General features: G+C 39.2%; 1 protein-coding gene across 1 annotated transcript in view; it reads right to left on the bottom strand.

Annotated features, from left to right (window-relative positions):
• APP-BP1 (Nedd8-activating enzyme E1 regulatory subunit APP-BP1) overlaps positions 1-27943 on the bottom strand; it is a 44805-nt gene that overhangs the window by 12900 nt on the left and 3962 nt on the right. The gene's annotated exons all lie outside the window — the stretch shown is intronic.

Here is a 27943-nt window from a genome sequence, read left to right as displayed (position 1 = left end):
GCGTACGAGGGCGCTATGGCCTAGAAGGTCGCATGTGGTAATAACAAATCGTTTCCGAGATGGTCGGGCTTGGTAACGGAGCGTACCGGGTCTACATCCGACGAAGGACCATCAACATCGATAACACTCCCCAAGACCTTCGGGGAGTGTCCTTATCGCTACAAGAACAACAACATCACAATTTGTCATCAATATCCTCTAACGGAAGTCCAAGGAAACTTGGAGTTTAAACAGGGGCGGAGCATAGAGGGGGTGTTTGAGGCGTTGGTTCCACATTACAATTGAAGGGATGGTTGGTATCATGTGGGGAGACATTGCAAGCAGGGCATACGTTTTGTATGTCGGGGTTGATACTGGATTGGTAAGAGTTTAACATGTTACAGTATCCAGATCGAAGTTGAGCTAGAGTAACGCGCGTCTCCATAAGGAGATTTCTCTCCTCTTCTGCGAGTTCAGGGTATTTAACTCTAAGAACGGGGTTCGCCGAACGATTCCTGACATAGTGGTCCGAAGCCTTTTTGTGGATATCACTGAAGACCTGCTTGTGGTTTTTTGCTTCATACGGCTATGTTCTCAGGTGCCGTATTTCCCATAATGCTTACGGAGATGACCCCTTAAGCCCGTGTTCAGGCATCCGTAGGAAAGGATAGGTACTCCTTCTGGTGGTGAAGGTAGTAGTCGGTTCTATGTACCGGAGCGACTCGGGATTTTTCCCGACCAAGGACTGTCATTTCAGTGTGACCCCATTTAATTTGTTTCGTCCCTCCCACAAATTGTCATCCTCCCAGCAGCTCCTTGCAGCAGGACTGCTACATATTCTCTTACTCCGGGAAGGTATCGAACCCAATCCGGGTCCGTCTCCTGACCCCGGTCCTGAGAAATGGTTTTGCTGCATTTGCCAGAAAAGAATCTTTTTAGGACGGTCATACTCTGTTCAGTGTGTCTCGTGCAAGGGATGGTTGCATCGGACAGGTTGTTCTGGGCTTGATCCCAAAACCCGACGTCCACGTAACTTTTATAAATCTTTTGTGGCTCCTTGCTGCTCACGCCCAAGGGCGTCCCGTAGTCTACGCCTAAGCGTATCCCCACTACCTTCCAGCAGCTTCGCTGCTCAGCAAGCCACAACAAGTACCCGCTGCTGCTCGCGCCCCACGGCGCCAACAACTCAAACAGCTGATACCACTCATAACTACTACCTTCGTAGTAGAGCTGGTAGCAATGCTGAGCATCAGCCCCTGCCCCCGTCTTCTTCTCCGCCTCTCTTTTCTGGCAGCAATCGTGCAGGTCAGGGAAACAGACTCTTAGTCCCTGCCTCCGTTTGCACTGTCTGCCAGCACAGAATATATAGGTTTGCGACATCCGCTCAATGCAGCTCCTGCCTTGGGTGGTGCCACTTTCCTAGATGTTCTGGTGTCCGCGACGGCAACCCCTCGACGGGTTTCATCGCGCCATGTTGCCAGGTCGCAAACCCAAATCATCCGGGTACCCCAATGCTTGCCCAAGGGCGCCCAGTCCCAAGGCCACAACAGCAATTGCGTCCTGGCCTTCCACAACCTAGGCTAGTCACCCCTCACTTACCCCTAGAGAGGCGGCGTTACCCCTCATGCACTTCAGAATTCTGCAGTTCAACTGTAATGGACTAACTGGGAAGATTACGGAGATAGTCGATTTCATGAAGCGGCACAACATCCGCATTGCTGCGATTCAAGAGACTAAACTCACAGCAAGATCTGCATTGCAGACCTGCTCTGGTTATAATGTCCACAGGAAAGACCGCGAGAGCGGAAATGGAGGCGGCCTCGCGTTTATTATACACCACTCTGTGCAATATCATATATTTGATCCTGGCACCGACCGCAGTGACAATGTCTTAGAACGTCAAGGCCTATCTGTCCGGTCAGGCGATGCAAATCTAGAAATCATCAACATCTACATCCCTCCTGTCACCTGTTGCCCCAGTGGATACCGCCCTAATATCGAGGCCTTACTCACTGGCAACAATCGCATTATCTTAGGCGATTTCAATGCCCATCACGACCTATGGCATTCAAACTTGCGGGCGGACAGTAGGGGTGAGATGTTGGCGGATCAAATAGACGAAACGACGTTCTGCACAATAAACGGAGACGCCCCCACACGTATGGTAGGAAGCTGTCATAGCTCGCCAGATATCTCAATCGTGAGCGCAGAACTCGTAAACTGCGTCAACTGGCAGCCGATGGTAACATTGGCATCCGACCACCTGCCCATACTTATTTCGTTAGAGCGTACCGCAGACTTCATCGTCACCGAAAAACGCACTTTCATAAACTTCAAAAAAGGAAAGTGGGAAGAATATAAATCTGCAACAGACAGCAGCTTTGCTGCCCTCCCTATCCCGACTGATGCCCGCCAAGGGGAGCGTGCCTTCCGTAAGGTCATTGAATCCGCCTCGGCACATTTCATTCCTGCCGGGAGAATTCCCGAAATCCGGCCCCACTTCCCGGCGGAGGCCGCGAGCTTAGCGAGGGAACGCGACCTTATAAGACAGCTTGATCCAGGCGACCCCCAAATAAGGGATATAAACCAACGCATCAGATTGCTTGTGGACGAACACAAGCGGGCGAAATGGGAAGAGCACCTAAGAGGTTGTAACCTCTCTACCGGTGTAGGTAAACTTTGGTCCACCGTAAAGTCCCTATCGAATCCGACTAAGCACAAAGACAAAGTTTCCATTGCCTTTGGCGATAAGGTGCTGTCGGATGCGAAAAAATGCGCGAGCGCTTTCTGCCGACAATATATAATGCATCCTACGGTCGACAAAGATAGACGGAGAGCCAATAGACACGCACATAAACACAAACTCAGCGCGTCACCAATTACCATCACCGCTAGAGAGGTTGAGGACGCCATTGGTCGCGCTAAACCATCCAAAGCAGTGAGCCCAGACGGCATAGCCATGCCGATGCTTAAAAACCTAGGGAAAGAGGGTTTCAAATATTTAGCGCATGTCTTCAACCTGTCTCTTTCCACCTTTGTCATACCCGAGAAATGGAAAATGGCCAAGGTGGTCCCGCTACTAAAGCCTGGGAAACCAGCTAACGTAGGTGAGTCATATCGTCCGATATCTCTCCTATCGCCAGTGGCAAATACGCTTGAAGCCATTTTGCTCCCTTATTTCCAAGCACATTTGCAGCTAGCCCCTCATCAGCATGGCTTCAGAAAACTCCATAGCACTACCTCCGCGCTAAATGTCATTAGCACCCAGATAAATTGCGGTTTGAATCAATATCCCCACCATAGAACAGTACTCGTAGCGTTAGACCTATCAAAAGCTTTTGATACGGTCAACCACGGCTCGTTACTGCAAGACCTGGAAGGGTCTACCCTTCCCCCATGTCTTAAAAGGTGGATCGCAAATTATCTGGGTGGTCGGCAGGCATCGGTGCAATTCAGAACAAAGGAGAATTAAACAAGGGGTGCCACAGGGTGGTGTCCTATCCCCGCTTTTGTTTAATTTCTACATATCTAAGCTACCTTCACCACCGGAAGGAGTCACAATCGTTTACAGACAATAATGGCCACAGGCCCAGGCCCAAAGATCGATGAGCTATGCAATAAAATAAACGGCTATCTCCCTGATCTCTCCAGTTTTTTCGCCTCGCGAAACCTGGCATTGTCACCGACTAAATCTTCCGCGACCTTATTTACAACATGGACGCCCCAAATGTCGACCATATTGAACATCCACGTCGATGGCACTACGCTACCGACTGTCCTACACCCCAAAATCTTGGGTGTGACGTTTGATCAGGATCTACATTTTGGTGCGCACGCAACCGCAATTGTTCCAAGAATTCAGAGCCGTAATAAAATCCTCAAATCCCTTGCTGGCAGTACCTGGGGAAAAGATAAAGAAACGCTCCTGACCACATACAAAGTAATTAGCCAACCGATTACGTGCTACGCGTCACCCATATGGTCGCCAAGCCTAAAAACCACCCACTGGAAGAAACTACAGGCCTGCCAAAATACTGCTCTCAGAATCGCCACGGGCTGTCTTCTTATGTCCCCAGAACACCATCTGCATAATGAGGCGAGAATACTCCCCATCAGGGAGAGAAATGAGATGCTGACCAAACAGTTTCTGTTGAATACCCAGAAACCTGGGCATCCCAACAGACATCTGATTGACGAACCAGCACCGCCTAGGGGCCTAAGGAGTTATCTCCGTAAGCATTTTGAGGAAATACGGCACCTGAGAACCCAGCCGTATGAAGCGGAAAAACACAAGCAGGTCCTTGGTGAACTCCATAGACAGGCGTCGGACCTTTATGTCGGGAATTGCCCGGTGAATCCAGTACTTGAAGAAAAATATCCAGAACTCGCAGAAGAGGAACGCATACTCCCCAGGGAAACGCGTGTCACTCTTGCTCAACTTCGTTCTGGATACTGTAACAGGTTAAACTCTTACCTATCCAGAATCAACCCCGACATACAAAATGTATGCCCTGCTTGCAATGTGTCCCCACATGACACCAACCATCTCTTTAATTGTAATGTGGGACCAACGCCTCTAACACCCCTTTCCTTATGGTCCACCCCTGTTGAAACGGCAAGTTTCCTTGGACTCCCGTTAGAGGATATTGATGACAATTTGTGATCGGTCGCGGCTATTAGGTGGGGCGAGCATTGCTACAACAACAACAACGACATATGTAGGAGTTAAACAGAATTGGGGATAGGACACCACCCTGTGGCACCCCTTGCTAAATTCTTCTTGGTTTGAATGTTACGTTCCTGAATTGCTCCGATGCTTGTAGACCAGACAGATAATTTGCGGTCCAGCTTTTGAGACTTGGAGGAAGGGGAGAACCTTCCAGGCCTTGCAGTAACGTGCCGTGGTTGGCCGTATCAAAAGTTTTTGACAAGTCTAATGCAACGAGTACTATCCTATAGTTGGGGTTTTGATTTAATCCACAATTTATCTGTGTAGTAATGGCATTTAGCGCGGTGGTAGTGCTGTGTAATTTTCGGAAGCCATGCTGATGATTGGCAAGGTGTAAATTTGCATTAAAATAAAAAAGCAGAATGGTTTCAAGTATCTTGGCTACTGGCCTTTAATAGCGGAACCATCCTCGCCATTTTCCATTTTTCGGTGGATGAAACTTCAGCACTAGTATCTTTTCTTTAAACCGAGCTCTAAAGAGGGAAGATTTAGACTTAGACAATTTTGTTGAATTGATTTCTAATTTTGACTTTTATTGTTCTTTTTTCTGCTTAGCAATAAAATACTTCAACCTGCTCTCATCACAGGATGCAAAAACAGCTTCAGTAAGCAGAACTTTAGAAAAGGTAAATAAAGCCTGTCTCTGAAAGTTATATTGAATCTATAACTAATTTTGACTTTATTTTTTTTATTTTTTCAGTAGCAAACATATCGTTCGGAGCATCATAAGGGACATCATCAGAACCACTTCTGCTGACAAGGAAGAAAATATTTTTTTTTGCATATTAGTTTAAGTTATATAGCTACAAATAATGTTAAGAAAATTTTAAAGTTGCAACGAAAGTGAATATTTTTCACTCACTTTAAACGAATAATTAATGCTAGTATATACCAAAAGAAAGGTAATTTGATTACTTTTATTTCGATACTACTATCGTTAAAATTGATAAACGATTTCTGAACATTTCAAATTTAGAGACACATAAATGTAACTAGTAAAAATGTTGAGAAATTTTATAAAGTTGTAACGAAAGTGAATATTTTTCACTAATTGTAAACGAGTAATAAATGCTAGTATATATCAAAAGAAAGGTAATTTTATTACTTTTCTTTCGGTACTACTATCGTTTAAATCTATATCCGATTTTTAAAAATTTTTGGAAAATAAGAGATACATGTATATAGCTAGGGAAAACTTGGTAAAATTTTGTAAAGTTGTAAGAACAGTGTATGTTTTTTACTCCTTGCAAATGAGTTTCAAGAAATATAATTAAATTATTGTACTTTTGATAGTACTGCCAATAGAATCAAAAAGTTGTATCCCAAAATTTTGTATATTTTGGAAAAACACCTCTAAAGTAAGAAATTTATTTGCAAAGTTATACAAGTATTTTTCATTCATTTGTTAAAAATAACTGACTGGCTCTCTGATAAATATCAAAGTTTATTAAATCGAGTGATCAAAAAGCTAATAGTTCCTTTATTAAATAATATAATTAAAAAGATACTTATCACAATAATCCTTAGTTTTAATTGATTTGAAAAATTTAGCTTACCGATTGATTGGTTTTTAATGGAATTGCCCTTTTGAAAGCTCGACCTAATCAGCTTTGATACTTTATCAATTATCGAATTAATTACTTTGATAAATAAACAAATGTCATTTTAATGTCAAAAATCCGAATATTACGCTGTTATTCAAAATTATTTTATTTCAATGCTATTTGTATTTATTTTTAAATTTATATAAAAAATATTATAGTTTAGTAAATACTTAAAAAAAGTTGTGATTACAAATAATTTATATTTATGTTATTTAATAACTTTAAGACCGTTTTATCTTAAAATTTATGTGCGATGAAGACAAATTTAATGTAAAAGGTCCTTTTAACAGATGTATTGTGAACATTTTATGATAAAACGGCCTTTAGAACAATTGTAAATGAATTTTTATATTATTAAATAAACGTTTTCATTAAAAATTAAAAAAAGTTTGGAGATTTTTTGGGTATTTTGGAGTTTTTTTTGGGTATTTTGGGGTTTTTTAGGTATTTTTTGGGTATTTTAGTAAACATTTTGGGCATTTTTTAGACATAAAATTTTTCCGATATGGCATCCCTAGAAAAATACAACCCTGTGTTATGGGAAATTTTCAGTTAGAGAGGTGCAACTATGCATTTTTCCTTATGGCACTTTGGTATAAGTGCGAGAAGGATGCGCGATCACACGTACACGACTCGCTCAAGGGGAAAATGGATAAAATCCGCACACTGCATATACAAAATTATCCATTTTTTTATCCACTTTTTTACTCAGTCATTATCCAGTTTTTGACGCAGTTTTGGTTGCCAGGGCAAAGAGGATAAATACAATAAAATCCGTCACTCGTTATTTTTTTGGCATTTACTCGATGTATACTGAGAGGTAGTCGCTACTTTTTTTTGGGCGAGATGTTTATAAATGTCTTCTATACATTTTCGTAGGGTATTTGTGTTTATTTTTCGACTGTATTTAATTAATTAATTTAATTCTCTTTCCAAAGATCACAGTTGCACAGGGGGCCTACACGGCATGGATAAATACGATACAATTAAAAATGTCCCTCTCAGAAAACATTCGGCATCAATTTTCTCAATTTCCAGCGAGATACTCGCCACAAAATAACGAGTGACGGCTCTTATTGTATTTATCCTCTTTGGCCAGGGATAGTTATTTAAAAGTTGATGTATGTATGTATAAGTGTATATTGTGGTTTACAACTCGGCCAACCTGACTTAAGACCGTCCCTGCTCATATAACTTAAAAACTAAATTTAAATATTGCGGCGAATGTTGACATCACTAGGCTGTTAAACATAAACACTTCAATCATCATTTATACACATATATACATGGAAGGCGACGAGAAGTGAGATATTTTATCTCACACGCACTCATGTAGTCACCAGCCGAAGTAGTCGCTCACACATACACATGCATACAGCTCAATTACCAAACATGAGGTACAACTGTTCGCGAAATTACAAGACGTTAGTAGAAATGGGTAAACGAGGAAACTGAGAGTATAAAAGCAGCGCAAGCTGAGTAATAACTAAATCAATTTTGATTTAAACACGCTAATGGTTGTGAAGTATAATTGTGAAATACTACTCCCAAAATAATCTAAATAAAGACCGGTTTAGCGATTCGAACGTTAGCAGGTTTTAAATAAGCGGAATTTCCCAAAATTCGTTACAATATTTTAAAATTCTTTATATAAGTTAAGCACTAATAACTGCTGGTCACCCACGTAAAAGGTTCTGCTCTCTGATGCCCTCCATCTAGTGAATATGACGAGCATACAACCATACAGCATTACCAAAACCTGTTAGACAAGTGAACACCGAACGCTGTGAGAGCGATCACTGTAGTTAACAGCGATAACGACATCATCTCATACTACTTTACATCCCTGTAGTTGTAAAGCAAGTGCGAACCAATTGCCGTGACAGCGATCAGTGGATAACAACAGCAAAGATATCATTCGCATAAACCTAATTGTTGGAGAACAGTGATTGCATACGACTTAACATAACCAATAGTTCGAAAACAAGCGTGGGCGAACTAATGTGAGAGCGATCAGTGCATTTAACAGCAAACGACTCCAATAATAGTTTGATTGAATAATTGTGAGAGCAAACAGAGCAGCCGGCAGCGAAATGTGACAGAGAGCGAGGTTCAGCTCTTTCCAATTAGAATTAACAGCAGTGCCGGTTGTTGCAAATAGACCAATGGGCAGATCACTCCGGTTGTAAAAAGGAAACAATATTTTAAGAGCTTTTTGTAAAAACGCTTTAATTTAATAAAGTTTATAATTCAAGTAATAATTGTGTTGAATAAACTTATAATTGGCGCCCAACGCATTAAAATTTCGGATTTCACGAAATACTGAAAAGCTAAAACTAACACGTGAATATTGCTGTTTGCTGACCAAAAAGGAACCCGTCCACAGAAGAGCTTAAACCACGTTTTTCATTTTGCTTTAAATTGAATGATTGGGGACGAAAACATGAAAATCTAACCATTGCTGAAAAAATTACTGAGTTCTATCAATTTTTGAAACACCTGCTGTGTGGTATCTTACGGGCTTGGCTGACCTTTGGAAAAATTATCTTTATGAATGTAACAAACTAAACCACGTGCTAAGAGAAAGTAAATTACGTAAGTGACTTGCTCAGTGCCTTTTTTTTTTAATAAATATATTTAAATACTATGATCATCATTGGAATTCAATGTATTTTCGAAACTTTTTATAAATTTAACTTGATTTGTGATTGAGGTATATTATTATACCGGGTTTTTGCGCGGTCAATACTTTAATGTGCGACGAAGATTTAGCGAGCCTTTTAAATAGTTTAGTTCTGAAAGATAAAGATTTACCAAAAATTAATACTGAGGAGTTAACTGCTATAGTAACAGCTGCGCTATCAGCCGCCTTAAGCTCACAAAAAGAGGAATTCAACAAAAAGTTGAACGAAATCTCAAAAAGATTTACAAGTACGTCGACAGCTAACGTTGAGAGTTTCGAAGAGGTTAGGATTTCAGGTACCGTGCGTTGCGAGGAAACTCTTGACCTAGTTAAATCTTTGCCTGAATTCGATGGTAGGCAAGAGACTTACGTCTCATGGAGGCAAGCCGCACATACGGCCTATAAATTATATGAACCTTATGATGGAAGCGCTAAACATTATCAGGCAGTGGCCATTATAAGGAATAAAATTAGAGGCGCTGCAGATGCTGTTTTAGCGTCTTTCAACACTGTTCTTAACTTTAAAGCTATAGTGGCAAGATTAGATTTCACGTACGCTGATAAGCGGCCAATATATTTAATTGAACAGGAGCTAAGTACCTTGAGGCAAGGAAATCTGACAGTGTTGAATTTCTACGACGAAGTCGAAAGAAAGCTTACGTACCAATAAAACTATCATGACATATGAAAGTCATATAGCTAACTCAATAAATGATAAATATAGGTTAGATGCATTACGTGTTTTTGTCTTTGGCCTTAGGAAGCCCCTTTGCAATATACTCTTTTCCACTCGTCCAACAGATTTGCCTTCTGCTTTGGCACTTGCCCAGGAGGTAGAAGCAAATCATGAACGATACATGTTTGCATCAAACTACTCTAAACATCTTGAGGACAAGGACCGGGGTCACCCTTCAGTTAAGAGAATAGATGATACCAAGAACAACCAAATAGAAGCACGTAGCGGTCATAAAAACCCCTACTTCCAAAACAGACAAGAAAAGCGCAATCTTTCGAGTAATAATAGAGATCAGGGCACTGAACCAATGGACATAGATCCATCCACATCTCGTCTCCGCCGCTCAACAAAGTTCGAGCACCACAATCCCACAGGAAATTTTTTACAGCAAAATAAGTCCCAAAATATACAAACCTCTAATATTCGGCAAATCCCTTTTAATACAGGCAATCAAGGTCAACAAGTTAAGCGACCTCCTGTTTCAGATAGAAGTACTGGCCCAAAAGTCCAGAGAATCCACCACATATCAGATACATCGGAAGATGTAGAAACAAAAACTTCGTACGATGGAACGGGAAGTCGAAGATATCGACGAAATTAATTTTTTAGGGAGGGTGCCCAGCTCCCTTGGGTCAAACGAACAATAGGAGCTGAGGGCAAAGAGATAAAAATGTTAGTGGACACAGGAGCTTCAAAAAGCTATATAAAGCCACTTACTGAATTAAAAGGCATTGTGCCTTTAACGAGACCGTTCGTAGTTAAGTCAGTTCACGGCGAAAGCAAAGTAGGGCAAAAATGTAAAATTAACTTGTTTGGCATAACTTCGGATTTTATAATATTATCAAACTTGATAAACTTTGACGCGATAATTGGGCTTGACCTGCTAACGCAAGTCAACGCAGTCGTGGACCTTCAAAAAGGTGAAATAGTTCATGATTTTGGAATCGAAAAGTTATTTTTTATAAAAATTGACAACATTAATGCTTTGAAAGTTGAACAGGAAAGCGTACCTCTTGCAATAAGGGGGGATTTTTCAAATATGATCAAAAAAAGATCACAGGCTTTCGCCGATCCCAATGAATCTCTGCCTTATAACACAAATGTAGTTGCTAGGATTCGCACAAAACATGAAGAACCAATTTATTCTCAGATGTATCCTTATCCAATGGGGGTAGTTGACTTTGTTAACAATGAAATAAAAGAGCTTTTACGAAATGGCATTATAAGACGATCTAAGTCTCCCTACAATAACCCCATTTGGGTCGTGGACAAGAAGGGCGTTGATGAGTTTGGCAATAAAAAAAAGCGTTTGGTGGTAGATTTTCGCAAACTGAACGAAAATACCATTGACGACAAATACCCAATACCAAATGTCATTTCGATTTTATCAAATATGGGACTTGCACAATACTTCACAACGCTTGATTTGAAGTCTGGATTCCACCAGATCGAGCTCGCTGAGCGAGACAGGGAAAAAACAGCCTTTTCCGTTAAATTGCTAGATGCCTGAAGTTGGAAAGGTGTATTGATGACACGGTGGATCTAATCTTGCTATCAACCATTGAATATAACAAAACAATACATTCTGTTACTAAAATGAGGCCAATAGACATATTTAGATCCACCAGTTATGAACCGAATAATGAAATATCTGAACGTATTAGATGTTCGCAACAAAAAGAGCTCACAAGTCACAACAAAAACAGAACAGAGCGTGTTTTCAAGGAAGGAGATAAAGTTATGGTAAAAAGAAATACTAGACTAGGTAATAAGTTAACACCACTTTATGACGAACACACAATTGAAAAAGACCTAGGGAGTACAGTTTTAATTAAAGGGAGGGTGGTCCATAAAGACAATTTGAAATAAATACTAGTCTGGCCCCATTTCTTCTCTGAAACTCCAATAACAGAAACCTAGGCTTATTACAAAAAATAAAATTTTGCTACATCGAATTTTATGGTGACTAGGTAACTGAGCATTTCACGAAAATTCATTTGCACTATGTAAAAATGCTGTACTTTGAAATTTGTATTAACTATAATGAAATGGAAATTTATGTTAAGTTATAACGATAGTTAGTAGTTTTAAGAAAAACCGACTTGGCAACCACGTAATTGCAACTTACTCACAAATACCAGCATATTAGAGCTCTCATGGATTTATCATACCGCTGCTAAACTGCTATTAAATTTTACAATGCTCGACTACTCATTATCGTCGTGCTCGCTATCTCAGTCATTAACTAGTAACTCCCTTCTGTTACAATCTATGTATGGGTCTGCGGAAATAATGCCAAAAGTAAAGATGACTCAACCATAGCCATACAAAGTTACAACTCAACCTATTCTATGTGTAACACTGTAATTGCTCAGAAGTTTATGCAATAATATCGTTGTGATAACCTACCAAACCAATCATACAAATTAAATTAATTTTGGCATTATTGTTGAGGATCGCGGACGTCCCTCATTTAGAAGGGGAGGAGTTAAGCACTAATAACTGCTGGTCACCCACGTAAAAGGTTCTGCTCTCTGATGCCCTCCATCTAGTGAATATGACGAGCATACAACCATACAGCATTACCAAAACCTGTTAGACAAGTGAACACCGAACGCTGTGAGAGCGATCACTGTAGTTAACAGCGATAACGACATCATCTCATACTACTTTACATCCCTGTAGTTGTAAAGCAAGTGCGAACCAATTGCCGTGACAGCGATCAGTGGATAACAACAGCAAAGATATCATTCGCATAAACCTAATTGTTGGAGAACAGTGATTGCATACGACTTAACATAACCAATAGTTCGAAAACAAGCGTGGGCGAACTAATGTGAGAGCGATCAGTGCATTTAACAGCAAACGACTCCAATAATAGTTTGATTGAATAATTGTGAGAGCAAACAGAGCAGCCGGCAGCGAAATGTGACAGAGAGCGAGGTTCAGCTCTTTCCAATTAGAATTAACAGCAGTGCCGGTTGTTGCAAATAGACCAATGGGCAGATCACTCCGGTTGTAAAAAGGAAACAATATTTTAAGAGCTTTTTGTAAAAACGCTTTAATTTAATAAAGTTTATAATTCAAGTAATAATTGTGTTGAATAAACTTATAATTGGCGCCCAACGCATTAAAATTTCGGATTTCACGAAATACTGAAAAGCTAAAACTAACACGTGAATATTGCTGTTTGCTGACCAAAAAGGAACCCGTCCACAGAAGAGCTTAAACCACGTTTTTCATTTTGCTTTAAATTGAATGATTGGGGACGAAAACATGAAAATCTAACCATTGCTGAAAAAATTACTGAGTTCTACCAATTTTTGAAACACCTGCTGTGTGGTATCTTACGGGCTTGGCTGACCTTTGGAAAAATTATCTTTATGAATGTAACAAACTAAACCACGTGCTAAGAGAAAGTAAATTACGTAAGTGACTTGCTCAGTGCCTTTTTTTTTTAATAAATATATTTAAATACTATGATCATCATTGGAATTCAATGTATTTTCGAAACTTTTTATAAATTTAACTTGATTTGTGATTGAGGTATATTATTATACCGGGTTTTTGCGCGGTCAATACTTTAATGTGCGACGAAGATTTAGCGAGCCTTTTAAATAGTTTAGTTCTGAAAGATAAAGATTTACCAAAAATTAATACTGAGGAGTTAACTGCTATAGTAACAGCTGCGCTATCAGCCGCCTTAAGCTCACAAAAAGAGGAATTCAACAAAAAGTTGAACGAAATCTCAAAAAGATTTACAAGTACGTCGACAGCTAACGTTGAGAGTTTCGAAGAGGTTAGGATTTCAGGTACCGTGCGTTGCGAGGAAACTCTTGACCTAGTTAAATCTTTGCCTGAATTCGATGGTAGGCAAGAGACTTACGTCTCATGGAGGCAAGCCGCACATACGGCCTATAAATTATATGAACCTTATGATGGAAGCGCTAAACATTATCAGGCAGTGGCCATTATAAGGAATAAAATTAGAGGCGCTGCAGATGCTGTTTTAGCGTCTTTCAACACTGTTCTTAACTTTAAAGCTATAGTGGCAAGATTAGATTTCACGTACGCTGATAAGCGGCCAATATATTTAATTGAACAGGAGCTAAGTACCTTGAGGCAAGGAAATCTGACAGTGTTGAATTTCTACGACGAAGTCGAAAGAAAGCTTACGTACCAATAAAACTATCATGACATATGAAAGTCATATAGCTAACTCAATAAATGATAAATATAGGTTAGATGCATTACGTGTTTTTGTCTTTGGCCTTAGGAAGCCCCTTTGCAATATACTCTTTTCCACTCGTCCAACAGATTTGCCTTCTGCTTTGGCACTTGCCCAGGAGGTAGAAGCAAATCATGAACGATACATGTTTGCATCAAACTACTCTAAACATCTTGAGGACAAGGACCGGGGTCACCCTTCAGTTAAGAGAATAGATGATACCAAGAACAACCAAATAGAAGCACGTAGCGGTCATAAAAACCCCTACTTCCAAAACAGACAAGAAAAGCGCAATCTTTCGAGTAATAATAGAGATCAGGGCACTGAACCAATGGACATAGATCCATCCACATCTCGTCTCCGCCGCTCAACAAAGTTCGAGCACCACAATCCCACAGGAAATTTTTTACAGCAAAATAAGTCCCAAAATATACAAACCTCTAATATTCGGCAAATCCCTTTTAATACAGGCAATCAAGGTCAACAAGTTAAGCGACCTCCTGTTTCAGATAGAAGTACTGGCCCAAAAGTCCAGAGAATCCACCACATATCAGATACATCGGAAGATGTAGAAACAAAAACTTCGTACGATGGAACGGGAAGTCGAAGATATCGACGAAATTAATTTTTTAGGGAGGGTGCCCAGCTCCCTTGGGTCAAACGAACAATAGGAGCTGAGGGCAAAGAGATAAAAATGTTAGTGGACACAGGAGCTTCAAAAAGCTATATAAAGCCACTTACTGAATTAAAAGGCATTGTGCCTTTAACGAGACCGTTCGTAGTTAAGTCAGTTCACGGCGAAAGCAAAGTAGGGCAAAAATGTAAAATTAACTTGTTTGGCATAACTTCGGATTTTATAATATTATCAAACTTGATAAACTTTGACGCGATAATTGGGCTTGACCTGCTAACGCAAGTCAACGCAGTCGTGGACCTTCAAAAAGGTGAAATAGTTCATGATTTTGGAATCGAAAAGTTATTTTTTATAAAAATTGACAACATTAATGCTTTGAAAGTTGAACAGGAAAGCGTACCTCTTGCAATAAGGGGGGATTTTTCAAATATGATCAAAAAAAGATCACAGGCTTTCGCCGATCCCAATGAATCTCTGCCTTATAACACAAATGTAGTTGCTAGGATTCGCACAAAACATGAAGAACCAATTTATTCTCAGATGTATCCTTATCCAATGGGGGTAGTTGACTTTGTTAACAATGAAATAAAAGAGCTTTTACGAAATGGCATTATAAGACGATCTAAGTCTCCCTACAATAACCCCATTTGGGTCGTGGACAAGAAGGGCGTTGATGAGTTTGGCAATAAAAAAAAGCGTTTGGTGGTAGATTTTCGCAAACTGAACGAAAATACCATTGACGACAAATACCCAATACCAAATGTCATTTCGATTTTATCAAATATGGGACTTGCACAATACTTCACAACGCTTGATTTGAAGTCTGGATTCCACCAGATCGAGCTCGCTGAGCGAGACAGGGAAAAAACAGCCTTTTCCGTTAAATTGCTAGATGCCTGAAGTTGGAAAGGTGTATTGATGACACGGTGGATCTAATCTTGCTATCAACCATTGAATATAACAAAACAATACATTCTGTTACTAAAATGAGGCCAATAGACATATTTAGATCCACCAGTTATGAACCGAATAATGAAATATCTGAACGTATTAGATGTTCGCAACAAAAAGAGCTCACAAGTCACAACAAAAACAGAACAGAGCGTGTTTTCAAGGAAGGAGATAAAGTTATGGTAAAAAGAAATACTAGACTAGGTAATAAGTTAACACCACTTTATGACGAACACACAATTGAAAAAGACCTAGGGAGTACAGTTTTAATTAAAGGGAGGGTGGTCCATAAAGACAATTTGAAATAAATACTAGTCTGGCCCCATTTCTTCTCTGAAACTCCAATAACAGAAACCTAGGCTTATTACAAAAAATAAAATTTTGCTACATCGAATTTTATGGTGACTAGGTAACTGAGCATTTCACGAAAATTCATTTGCACTATGTAAAAATGCTGTACTTTGAAATTTGTATTAACTATAATGAAATGGAAATTTATGTTAAGTTATAACGATAGTTAGTAGTTTTAAGAAAAACCGACTTGGCAACCACGTAATTGCAACTTACTCACAAATACCAGCATATTAGAGCTCTCATGGATTTATCATACCGCTGCTAAACTGCTATTAAATTTTACAATGCTCGACTACTCATTATCGTCGTGCTCGCTATCTCAGTCATTAACTAGTAACTCCCTTCTGTTACAATCTATGTATGGGTCTGCGGAAATAATGCCAAAAGTAAAGATGACTCAACCATAGCCATACAAAGTTACAACTCAACCTATTCTATGTGTAACACTGTAATTGCTCAGAAGTTTATGCAATAATATCGTTGTGATAACCTACCAAACCAATCATACAAATTAAATTAATTTTGGCATTATTGTTGAGGATCGCGGACGTCCCTCATTTAGAAGGGGAGGAGTTAAGCACTAATAACTGCTGGTCACCCACGTAAAAGGTTCTGCTCTCTGATGCCCTCCATCTAGTGAATATGACGAGCATACAACCATACAGCATTACCAAAACCTGTTAGACAAGTGAACACCGAACGCTGTGAGAGCGATCACTGTAGTTAACAGCGATAACGACATCATCTCATACTACTTTACATCCCAGTAGTTGTAAAGCAAGTGCGAACCAATTGCCGTGACAGCGATCAGTGGATAACAACAGCAAAGACATCATTCGCATAAACCTAATTGTTGGAGAACAGTGATTGCATACGACTTAACATAACCAATAGTTCGAAAACAAGCGTGGGCGAACTAATGTGAGAGCGATCAGTGCATTTAACAGCAAACGACTCCAATGATTGAATAATTGTGAGAGCAAACAGAGCAGCCGGCAGCGAAATGTGACAGAGAGCGAGGTTCAGCTCTTTCCAATTAGAATTAACAGCAGTGCCGGTTGTTGCAAATAGACCAATGGGCAGATCACTCCGGTTGTAAAAAGGAAACAATATTTTAAGAGCTTTTTGTAAAAACGCTTTAATTTAATAAAGTTTATAATTCAAGTAATAATTGTGTTGAATAAACTTATAATTTATACACAGTTAATTATAATCAAGATAACAATCCTAACAATTCGATGAAAATTTATATTTCATAACTCATTTAATTTTTCAGCAGAAACGACCCCATTATTATTGTTTCCAAGCCACTTTCTCATTTTATTACCTTCAACAATTCTATGTCTCTCACCACATATCTATCATTTCCTAAAATCTTATGTATAACGTAAGGGCCTTTAAATTTAATCTAATTTGTTCCAGATCACGCTTTTCATTAACATTTATTATATTATCTAAATACTCTGTGAACTCATCCACAACTTCATCCCCTGTTCTACGCCGAATAAAAGCTTACTAGGAGAATTTTCCAAAGTACTGTGAACAGAATTATTAATAGGACTAATCTGCATGGTTAAGTGGATGACTAAGCCCTCGATTTACTCGTTCCACTTTGCCCATTTGCTTGTGGAGAGGCGGTAGCTACTTTAATATGTAATATGTTTCGCTTTAATAAAAAGTTTTCAAAATCCAATGACGTAAAACATGTACCTCTAACGCTTACAATTGAAAAGTGATTGAATTGAAGGTAGAGGACCAACATGGTCAATATGAATTGTGTCGAATGATTCAGGTTTTTTAGGTAGATTAAACAAATTTCGTTCATTTACTCGAACGGGCTCTGCATATATAATACACTTGACAGTTCTGCATAACTTTAACTTTTTGTTTAATTTTCGGAAACCAATAATGTAAACATAAAGTCATCACGGTTTTTTGACAGGATTGATGCCCTATTTTTTTCATGTATCAGTCTTATAATATTGTCCCCATTCACCTGTTTTCCCCCTAAAGTAAATGCAAGTGAATTGCAATCTGTAACAATTTTAAAAGGAATACCTTAAAGAAATACTCTAAATCTTTTCAACGCGTAAATTATTGCTAGAGTTTCAAGCTCGGAACTATGGTATCTGCTTTCAGCACTTGTAGCAGTTTTTGAAAAATAAGAAACTGGATGAAATTTACCATCATCTTGACGCTGCAGTAAAACTGCTCTGAACCCCATCACAATGTAGTTCTGTTTCTTTTAAAGGATTTTAAATAGCTAATACTGGACTTTCAGTCAATTTAGTTTTAAGTTCCTGAAATGCACTAACACCATTCGTTAAAATCAAAGCTTACATTTTGTTTTACAATCCGAGAAAATGATGGTAAAAAGCGTCGAAAGAAAGAAAAAAGTCCTATGCAAGAGTGTAACTCCTTTTGGTTTCTTGGTATAGGATAATCTTTTATAGCCTTCAAATGAGTATCTGTATGTGAAATGCCTTTAGAAGTTACTAAATATCATAAATATTCAATTTCGTGATAGCCAAATTTACATTTGTTAAGATTTAACTTTAGGCCTTTTTCTGAAGTACGTTTCAAAACTAAATCGAATAATACTTTATGTTCTTCATAATTGTGACGAATAGTAGTATCACTAAGCGATACTACCATCAACAAGCCGATACTAAGCAGTATGTACATAAACAAATCAATCATCATGTACACACATACATACAAGGCAACAGAGAGATACTCGCAAACGCATGTCATCATCAGTGAAATAGTACTCACATATACACACGCATATGGCTACAAACTACAAATATACATGTACATAGCTGGTAAACAAGCATCAAGTTCTCGAAATTACTAGACCTTAGGAGAAATGGGTGAACGAGGAAACCGAAGAGTATAAAAGCAGCACAAGCTGCGGCATGACTAAGCAGTTTGATTTAAGCACGCTAATGGTTGCGAAATGAAGTTTAATTGCGAAGTAGTTTCAAAGTAGTCTAATAAAGACCATTTTGTAATACGGAATATTGGAGTGTTTTATTCAACAGTTTAGCGATACGAACGTAAGCAAAAGGATGCAAATAAGCGGAATTTCTCTAAATTCGTTACACTATTATTATATCATCCATATTGTAACGAACTTACTGCAATTCCGCTTATTTCAAAATCCACTAAGGTTCGAATCACTAAACTGTTGAATAAATAACACCACTATTCAGTAATGCAAAATGGTCTTTATTAGACTACTTTCAAAATAACTCTACTGTTGTCGCCTTTTATACTTTTTGGTTTACTCGTTGGCATTTCTAGGCGGTTCTGTTCTAGAATCTACTAGTTGGTTATCTGCTATAAGTTTCTCAGCTATAACTACAGATGCACAATTTTTATAGCTTCTCTCACAGCTCATGCGCGTATGTTTGTGAGCGAAACTTCCACAATTATAATTGCAAATCTCAGATAAGATATCTGCATGTATTTGTGCGTTGCTTCTCCGCTGCGTGTACGTACATATGTGTAGACATAATGATTGATTCGTTTATGTAGATACATAATGATTGATTTATGGATGTGCATACAAGTCACTCTTAGCGTCAGCTTAGAGATGACAGTACCCTTTAGTGTTGCTAATATTCGTAACACTGCCCTCCACCTAAGTCTGATCGTCACGATAAGACAAATCTGTCGATCTAAACGCCGTTAGCATCTCCAAATGTACCACTATTCTATTTCGTGGTTTCCCAATTGTTTGTATGCGGTAGATGACATCACTGATCCTCTTCACAACTCCGTACGGGCCTTCCCAACTGCACCAAAATTCGGATGGAACACCTTTCCGCCGGTGAGGGTTGTATAGCAGTACCAAAACTTCCTCCCTGAAACGTTCCGAATTATTTTTCTTGTCGTACCTGTGTTTCATCTTACTACTCATTACCCTGGGCCGTTCCCTCACACTCTGTTGTTTGGCCAATGAACTACTTCGTAGAGCTTGCGCTTGACGGATTGGCTTCGCATAATTTGTATCGTTCCCACGTTTCACAACAGTAGTGCGCCCCGGCTTGAAACTACCCTCGCGTTCTTTCTGGGAAATTCGTTCCTTCGTTTTTGTGCGTCCATTGGGGTTTGTCAATGCCAGTGTTTCTCTCGCAGGTACTTTTGATTTCCCTTTATTTGGCCCATTCGATCCATAACCTTTGACTTTCGTGGTCTTTGTCGAGTCTTCTCCACCAGTACCCGATTACTGCTGAACGCTTTCTCCAAACTAAAGTTAAGTGGTATATCCTGGTTCTTATAGCGCATATCTTTCTCCGCATATTGATCCTGATGTCATGGTCAACTAAGAAATCCACTCCCAATATGACTTCATCAACAATCCCCGCCACAATGAATATGTGTAGTACCATGACCTTTCAAATTAATACCTCACATACCACTTCTCCTTGGACTTGGTTTTACTCGCCTGGGACCATACGCAACCTTGCTCCAGGTAACGGTTTTACTCTCCTGTTGACTAAATCAGATCGAATCAAGGAATGAGATGCGCCCGTATCTAGAGTCAGTACACGCTCCTTGCCCTCCACATTCCCTCTGACGGTAAGACTGCTTGATTTCTTTCCAATTTGCGACACAGATATTACAGGACTTTCAATAGCTGCAGCCAGCTCTCGATTTTTACATCTGGCACGCTCTTGCTCATCTCCTCCAGCTTTGCGTTTACGGCCACCCAAGTTGGAACTACCACGACCAAGATCGCAATGACGTGCAATTTGACCAGGCTTCCCGCATTTGAAGCATTTGATAACTCTTTCACTCCGCTTTTGCGATCCTTTCAGCGCCTCCAATATTGGTTCTACCCACTCTGGGCTTTCTACTTCCACACGGCGTACTTTGGAAACTGGCTTACACAGAAGCGAAGATGTTTCCTGAATCAGAGCATGTGATACCGTTTCTGTGAATGTAGGTATTGGGTTTGCGTATATCGCTCGCTTCGTTTCCACGTCCCGTATGCCATTTATAAAGCTCTGAATCTTTACCCTTTCAGTGTATTCCACGGGTGCGTCCGCATTCGCTAAATGTGCCAGCCTTTCAACATCCGACGCAAACTCTTGCAATGTCTCACCAGGCTTCTGGAAGCGGTTCAGTAACTCCATTTGGTATATATGTCTCCTATGCTCAGTTCCGTATCGTCTCTCTAGAGCGCCCATCAATGCTTCATAACAGTTCCGTTCGCCCTCTGGAATGGTTTGTAAAATCTCAGCTGCAGGCCCTTTCAATGCCACGAACAGTGCAGCAACTTTATCTTCAGCATTCCAGCTGTCCACTGTTGCGGTCTTCTCAAATTGTAGCTTAAAGACCTGGAAAGGAACAGAACCGTCAAAGGATGGTGTTTTTACCTTTGGATTACTCGCTGAAACTGCTGGGCGATTTAGTTGCAACTCCTGTATACGATCTTTCAAAGCATCCATCTCGGCATCCATCTCGGCCTCCATTTTATCTTGTCGTTCACTAAAAGCCTCCAGCTGCGATGAGACTTTTGTTTCCTGTGCCTCCAGCTTCGTTGAGATACGCTCTTCCTGTGCTTCGAGTTGTAATGTTATGCGTGCCTCTTGCTCTTTTAATTGTTCTGCAATTTGTGACGCCATGTATGTTTTCTGTTCATCCAATTGTGCTTCAACCTTCGATGTGATGCGTGTCTCCTGCGATTCCAGTTGGGATGACATTTGTGACGACATTTCTGACATACGCGACGACATTGATGTTACTGTCGATGTTTGTGCAGACATTGCAGCCAAAATCATGTTCAAGTCTGTGCTCGTAACTGTCTGCGATGTTTCGTTTTTCTCTTAAATTTTTGTTGTTGTCTCGTCCCCATCAGGATAAAAGACATACTCGTCCACATCAATTCCTTGCGACTCCATTACCTCTCGTAGCCGTGCTTGAAGTTCGATCTTATTGCCGGTTGTATTCAATCCACGCTTCTCCAACTCCTTTTTCAGTTGCTGGATCCTCAATTCACTCAACTTTGCCATGTCCAAGTTGTATTCCCAATCTTCGGAATTTATTCAACAATTCCTCTTCTGACACCAATTGTAACGAATTTACTGCAAATCCTCTTATTTGCAATCCTGTACCAAGATTCGAATCACTAAACTGTTGAATAAATAACTCCACTATTCAATAATGCAAAATGGCCTTTATTAAAATACTTCACAATAGCACTTATAATTCGCAACTGTAGCTTGCTTAAACCAAACTGATTGATAGCTCAAATGAAACTGATTTCTCGCCTCTAATGTTGCCGCCCTTTTATACTGTCCGATTTCCTCGTTGCATATTTCTAGGCTTTTCTAATTCCAGAACTTACTAGTTATAAATTTCTCAGCTACAACTACAGATGTATAATTTGTATAACTTCTCTCATACCCCGTGCACTTGTATGTGTGAGCGACACTTCCACACTTACACTTGCATACCGTTAGGAGCACCTCAGATAAGATATCTGCATGTGTCTGGGCGTTGCCTCTCCGCTGCCATCGGGTATTTCGTTTAGTTCTCATTCGCCATCAAACCCATCTATGCCGCTTCTCTTTCCAGTTTGGAGTAAGCAGAACTTACGGCGAGGGTGTTCATACGTCAGTAATTGCACGCTTTTATAAAATATTGTAACGAATTTAGTGCAATTCCGCTTATTTCAAATCTTCTACTAAGGTTCGAATCACTAAACTGCTGAATAAATAACACCACTATTCAGTAATGCAAAATGGTCTTTATTAGACTACTTTCAAAATAACACTTCTATTGCTCGACAGATAGCGTGATTAATCAAAACTGATACTCGCGCCTCTACTGTTGTCGCCTTTTATACTTTTTGGTTTACTCGTTGATATTTCTAGGCGGTTCTGTTCTAGAATCTACTAGTTGGTTATCTGCTATAAGTTTCTCAGCTATAACTACAGATGCACAATTTTTATAGTTTCTCTCACAGCTCATGCGCGTGTGTTTGTGAGCGACACTTCCACAATTATAATTGCATATCTCAGATAATATATCTGCATGTGTTGCTGCGTGTACGTACATATGTGTAGACATAATGATTGATTCGTTTATATAGATACATAATGGTTGATTTATGGATGTGCATACAAGTCACTCTTAGCATCGGCTTAGAGATGACAGTACCCCTTAGTGTTGCTAATATTCAAACCAATATAAATATTTAGTTGTTTTGAATCAATGAAGTCTCTAAATATCGTATTTATGAATACAGCAGGTACATTTTTTAATCCAAATGGCATTCTTAAATACTCATATTGCCCATTCGGCGTTACAAAAGCAGTATATTGACCAGATTCTGTTGAAATCTTGACTTGATGAAATCCACTTTTTAAGTCTAATACTGTAAATATATTTTTCCTCTCTAAATATTCAATGCAGTCATTTATTAATGGTAGCCGGTATTATCCCTTACTGTTAATTTATTTAAACCTCTGTAATCTATAAACATTCGCATTTTACCTTTTCTTTTAACTTAAAGTATTGCAGAATCATAAAAAAGTTTAGTTACTAGGACTAATGATCCCTTCCTTCATCAGTTCATCAATAGTAGTTTGTACCTCAGTTTTTTTTCTAAATAAGATAAGCATCACGGGGTGCAAAAAAACGGGGTTTCGGTCGTCAAATGAATTTTCATTTCATAATCGAGTGGACGAACAGTTATATTTCTTAGTTTTATCTAATTTAAGATTTATATCTGGTTCTGGCAAATCGGAAAAAATATCAATACAAAATACATTTATCATTAGTATCTGAACTTTCATTATGACATCCGTTTACTAGAGCTAAAGTAGGCTTCCGATCATCATTGATTGATGTTAAAAGATCGTATCTGCTGAAATTATGAGTTAAATTTTTATACCCAGCTGTACTTGTACACAGGGTATTATAACTTTGATTGGATAACAGTTGGTTGTACATGTATAAACGATTCGAGATAGATATAGACTTCCATATATCAAAATCATCAGTATCGAAAAAAAATTGTATTGAGCCATGTCCGTCCGTCTGTCCGTTAACAGGATAACTTTAGTAAATATTGAGATATCTTCACCAAATTTGGTACACCGGCTTATCTGGACCCAGAATAGATTGGTATTGCAAATGAGCGAAATCGGATGATAACCACGCCCACTTTTTATATATATAACATTATGGAAAACACAAAAAACCTGATTATTTAGTAAATAATCCACCTAGAATGTTGAAATTTGACATGTGGACTGATATTGAGACTCTTGATAAAAATTTGTAAAAAAATTTTAAAATGGGCGTGGCACCTCACACTTGTGATAAAATCAATTTTACAAATATTATTAACCATAAATAAAAAATCGCTAAACCTATCGTAACAAAATTCGGCAGAGGGGTTGCCTTTGCTATAAGAAGGAATGCTTTGAAGAAAACTTTACGAAATCGGTTAAGGACCACGCCCACTTTTATATAAAAGATTTTTAAAAGGGTCATGGACGAATAAAATAAGCTATATCTTTGCAAAAACAGAGCTTCATATCAATGGTGTTTCATTTCCCAAGTGGATTTATAACAATAAATAGGAAAAACTTCAATTTTTAAAAAATGGGCATGGCACCACCGCCCCTTTTATGACTAAGCAATTTTCTATGTTTCGGGAGCCATAACTGGAAGAAAAATTAGTTCAGATTCATCCGATACTACAAAAAACTTAATTTCATTTTTAAAATTTACTAAACAATCTAATGCCAATTTCACACAGAGGCTTAATGAAATAATTGGTCAAGTTTTCTACATTAAAGCCCTAATATGAACTCAATCTTCCATACAAAATACAAATTCTTAATTATCTCATTATTGCTTTATTGAATGCCGAATCGAGTGAAAAATCCAGTCGGTTTTGCTTGGTGCTTCGAATTTCATTGTCAATGTAACAAATGACCATGATTCAATTACTAGAGGTTTGTTCTCCAATGATGGCAGAGCTTTGATACTCCTCTGGAGGAGTTGCTTTTAGGAATGGAAAACGGGGAATAATTCAATCCCCTTTCAGCGAAAATTGTAAAAGAAAAGTACTCTTAGTAGTATATTAGTTGTGATAATAAATTTGTAATTTGTTTTGGGGGAAATAATTCATTTTCTACTAAATATTTCGTGAATTGATAAAGAGTTATGTTGGTTTGATCGTTGTTTCAGAATTTGTACGTTAGAATTTTATTCAAAAATACACTATCTCAAAATTTGTTTCAAAATCTCCCTATCTGAGCATAAATAAGTTCAATGCATTTTGACATAAGAGGGAGTTAATGAAAAGCAATCTGAGATGGGGCATTTTTCAATCTAATTCTAATATAGAGATAGGACGATATTAAACAGCAGTCGACATGGGGTGATACTCTACTCAGCAGCCAGAATAAACTGACAAAAAAGATTTTAGAAAATGGCTTATTGTCTCAGAACTTTATACTCCGGCCTTGACTTTGACAGAAGAGTTCAGCTTTTGTACAGTCCTGCTACACAGTAGAGATATACGCCGCCGATAAACACCGCCGCCGCCGCCGATTTAAGTCGTTTTTCGCACGCCGCCGACGAATGTCAAAAATATCGGCACGGCGGCGGCGGCGTCCTGCGCGTTACTATATTTTCTACTCGTTTAAGACTGTTTAGGCCATTTATTGTTCATGTCGAAAATTGGTCGGATATGATCGAAAGTGGTATCAACGGATGCGCATCACTGCCAGTTATAAGAAACTAATTGCGAAATTTAACTCTTTCTAACTGTTCTAAAGTTATTTAAAAAACAGGCGCTTTCGATGTCAGCTTAACACGGACTTTGCATCGCACAATTTACCAAGTTATTAAAACAAAACACTAAAAGAAAAGTTAAGTATATAATAAATTTATATGCTCACTTTGCATATTTTTTCCAAAAAATGAATTAGGAACAATGAATTCAAATAAAATGACCGAAGTCGAACATGTTTTCAAATTGTCCTCAAGTTGTTAAAAAAAGCAAATTACCCAAAAAAGGTGCCGATTGAAAAAAAAAAAAAATTATATTGCGATTGGCTGAAAGAATAAGCGAAATCAGTGATGCAAAATCCTTTACTAGGTTCTAGGGGCATAAACACTCCTTTGAAATGATTCTTACCTCATACTTAAGTTGAGGATATATGTACGTATGAGAAGGGTTTGAAAAATCACTTGGGCTTACATTCAAACATCTGTTGTTTATTTGCGAAACTATCAAATAGCGTCTGAAATGTAAATAGTGATTTTTACACTTCATCCTTCAACACCCAAGTCTCCTGGTTTAACATTTCCTAAAGTTGGCAGCCCTATCCAAAACTAGTCCCTTGGAGTGAATCATATTGATTACAGCCTGTCAACCAAGTTTCAATATAACCTACGCGTTACGGCTCCTTTTACAAATGTGAATACGTAGGCACATATATTTACCAGGTGAGACTTTGTCCTTCGCAAGAACACTCAAAGTGGTGAAGCAAAAGCTTTCCCAAAACAGTCGAACTAATGACGGTGTGTGCTACTGCCCTAATGTAATGGAGAGTCGAACTAGTCTGAAGCTACGCGGTCATCCATAATGAGCTCTTATATCATAAGGCCGGAAAGAAGCAGTTAGCATCTTTCAACTTAAAATCGGTCGATCTTTATTCTAAATTATCGTTTTAATTTAACGAAGACTATTAAAATCAATGTTGTGAACACAAACGTCTGCAAACTTTGTCTACATTTTAAAAATTTTATCCAGGGTCCATTTTTTATGTAGATGCGCCGAGGATTATACGATTTTCACCCATGAGTTACGCAATGACATCCACTTAGACTGCTTATGATTTCGAGAGCGGCATCCTTGGCCGAATAGTCACTCCCTACCGTTTTAAGGTGTTTCTCTGGTGTAGCTCGGTAGCATAGCGCGACAAAACCATACGTTAGAAAGTTTTCGGAGCTACACCTAGAGCTTCTAGGAAAGTGACGTCGACGAAGGTATAAGTTCGAAGTCGCAGTCCTATAGCTTCTGTGCTGGCATATGGTGTGAGGGTCAGGAGGCGTTGTTGTTGTTGTTGTTGTAGCGATAGGTTACTCCCCGAAGGCTTTGGGGAGTGTTATCGATGTGATGGTCCTTTGTCGGATACAGATCTGATACGCTCCGGTAACAGCACCATTAAGGTGCTGGCCCGACCATCTCGGGAACGATTTATATGGCCACATTAAACCTTCAGGCAATCCCTCCCTCCCCACCCCCAAGTTCCATGAGGAGCTTGGGGTCGCCAGAGCCTAGTCTGTTAGTGAAACGGGATTCGCCGCTCGAAGGTGAGGCTGACAATTGGGTTGGAGAAGCTATATATTGCGCTACACAACCCCTTGAATCCCTGGTCAGGAGGCGTGGTGGCGACTAGTGGTCGGGATTGCTACTGTTCGCACATTGGGAATTGTAGCTCTTAAAAACAGCCGGAGGTGCCCTGTGCCACGAGTGTCATTTGTAGTCGCCTTTGTGCGTGACCGCCAAGGAACCAAAAATAATTTAAAGAAATTGTGTTCGCGACGATTATTAGGATTTAACCCCAGTTGGAACTACGCTTTGCATGACATATACAGACAAAAGTGTGACCATTTTATGTATCTCTATTTCTTTTCAGCACTACACAAACTAAATATAATTTTTTTAAATAGAAAAATCTAGCCTTTTAAAGTAAGAACACCGGCGTACGCCCGCGCGCCGCCGCCGCCGCCGCCAATAAAGTGATCGGCGTAAACCTCTGGCTCCGATCGGGCCGGTTCCGACAAATGAAAAATTGGACACTAAAATAAACCAGTTCACCGAATTTTGTCAAGACATCTCAAAAATTCATGGACTAATTTACATTCAAGCAGATAGACGGACGGGTTAAATCACATCCGCTCGTGATCCTGATAATTTCGGTGTACTGATTGGTGGGTATAACTCTTTCCCTTTAAGGACTTACAACTTTCGAGATTCATTTGCATGAAAGGTATAATTGGATA

Source organism: Eurosta solidaginis, chromosome 5, assembly GCF_040869045.1.
Source record: "Eurosta solidaginis isolate ZX-2024a chromosome 5, ASM4086904v1, whole genome shotgun sequence".
Classification (NCBI taxonomy): Eukaryota; Metazoa; Arthropoda; class Insecta; order Diptera; family Tephritidae; genus Eurosta; species Eurosta solidaginis.
This window is presented reverse-complemented; position numbering and strand designations above follow the sequence as displayed.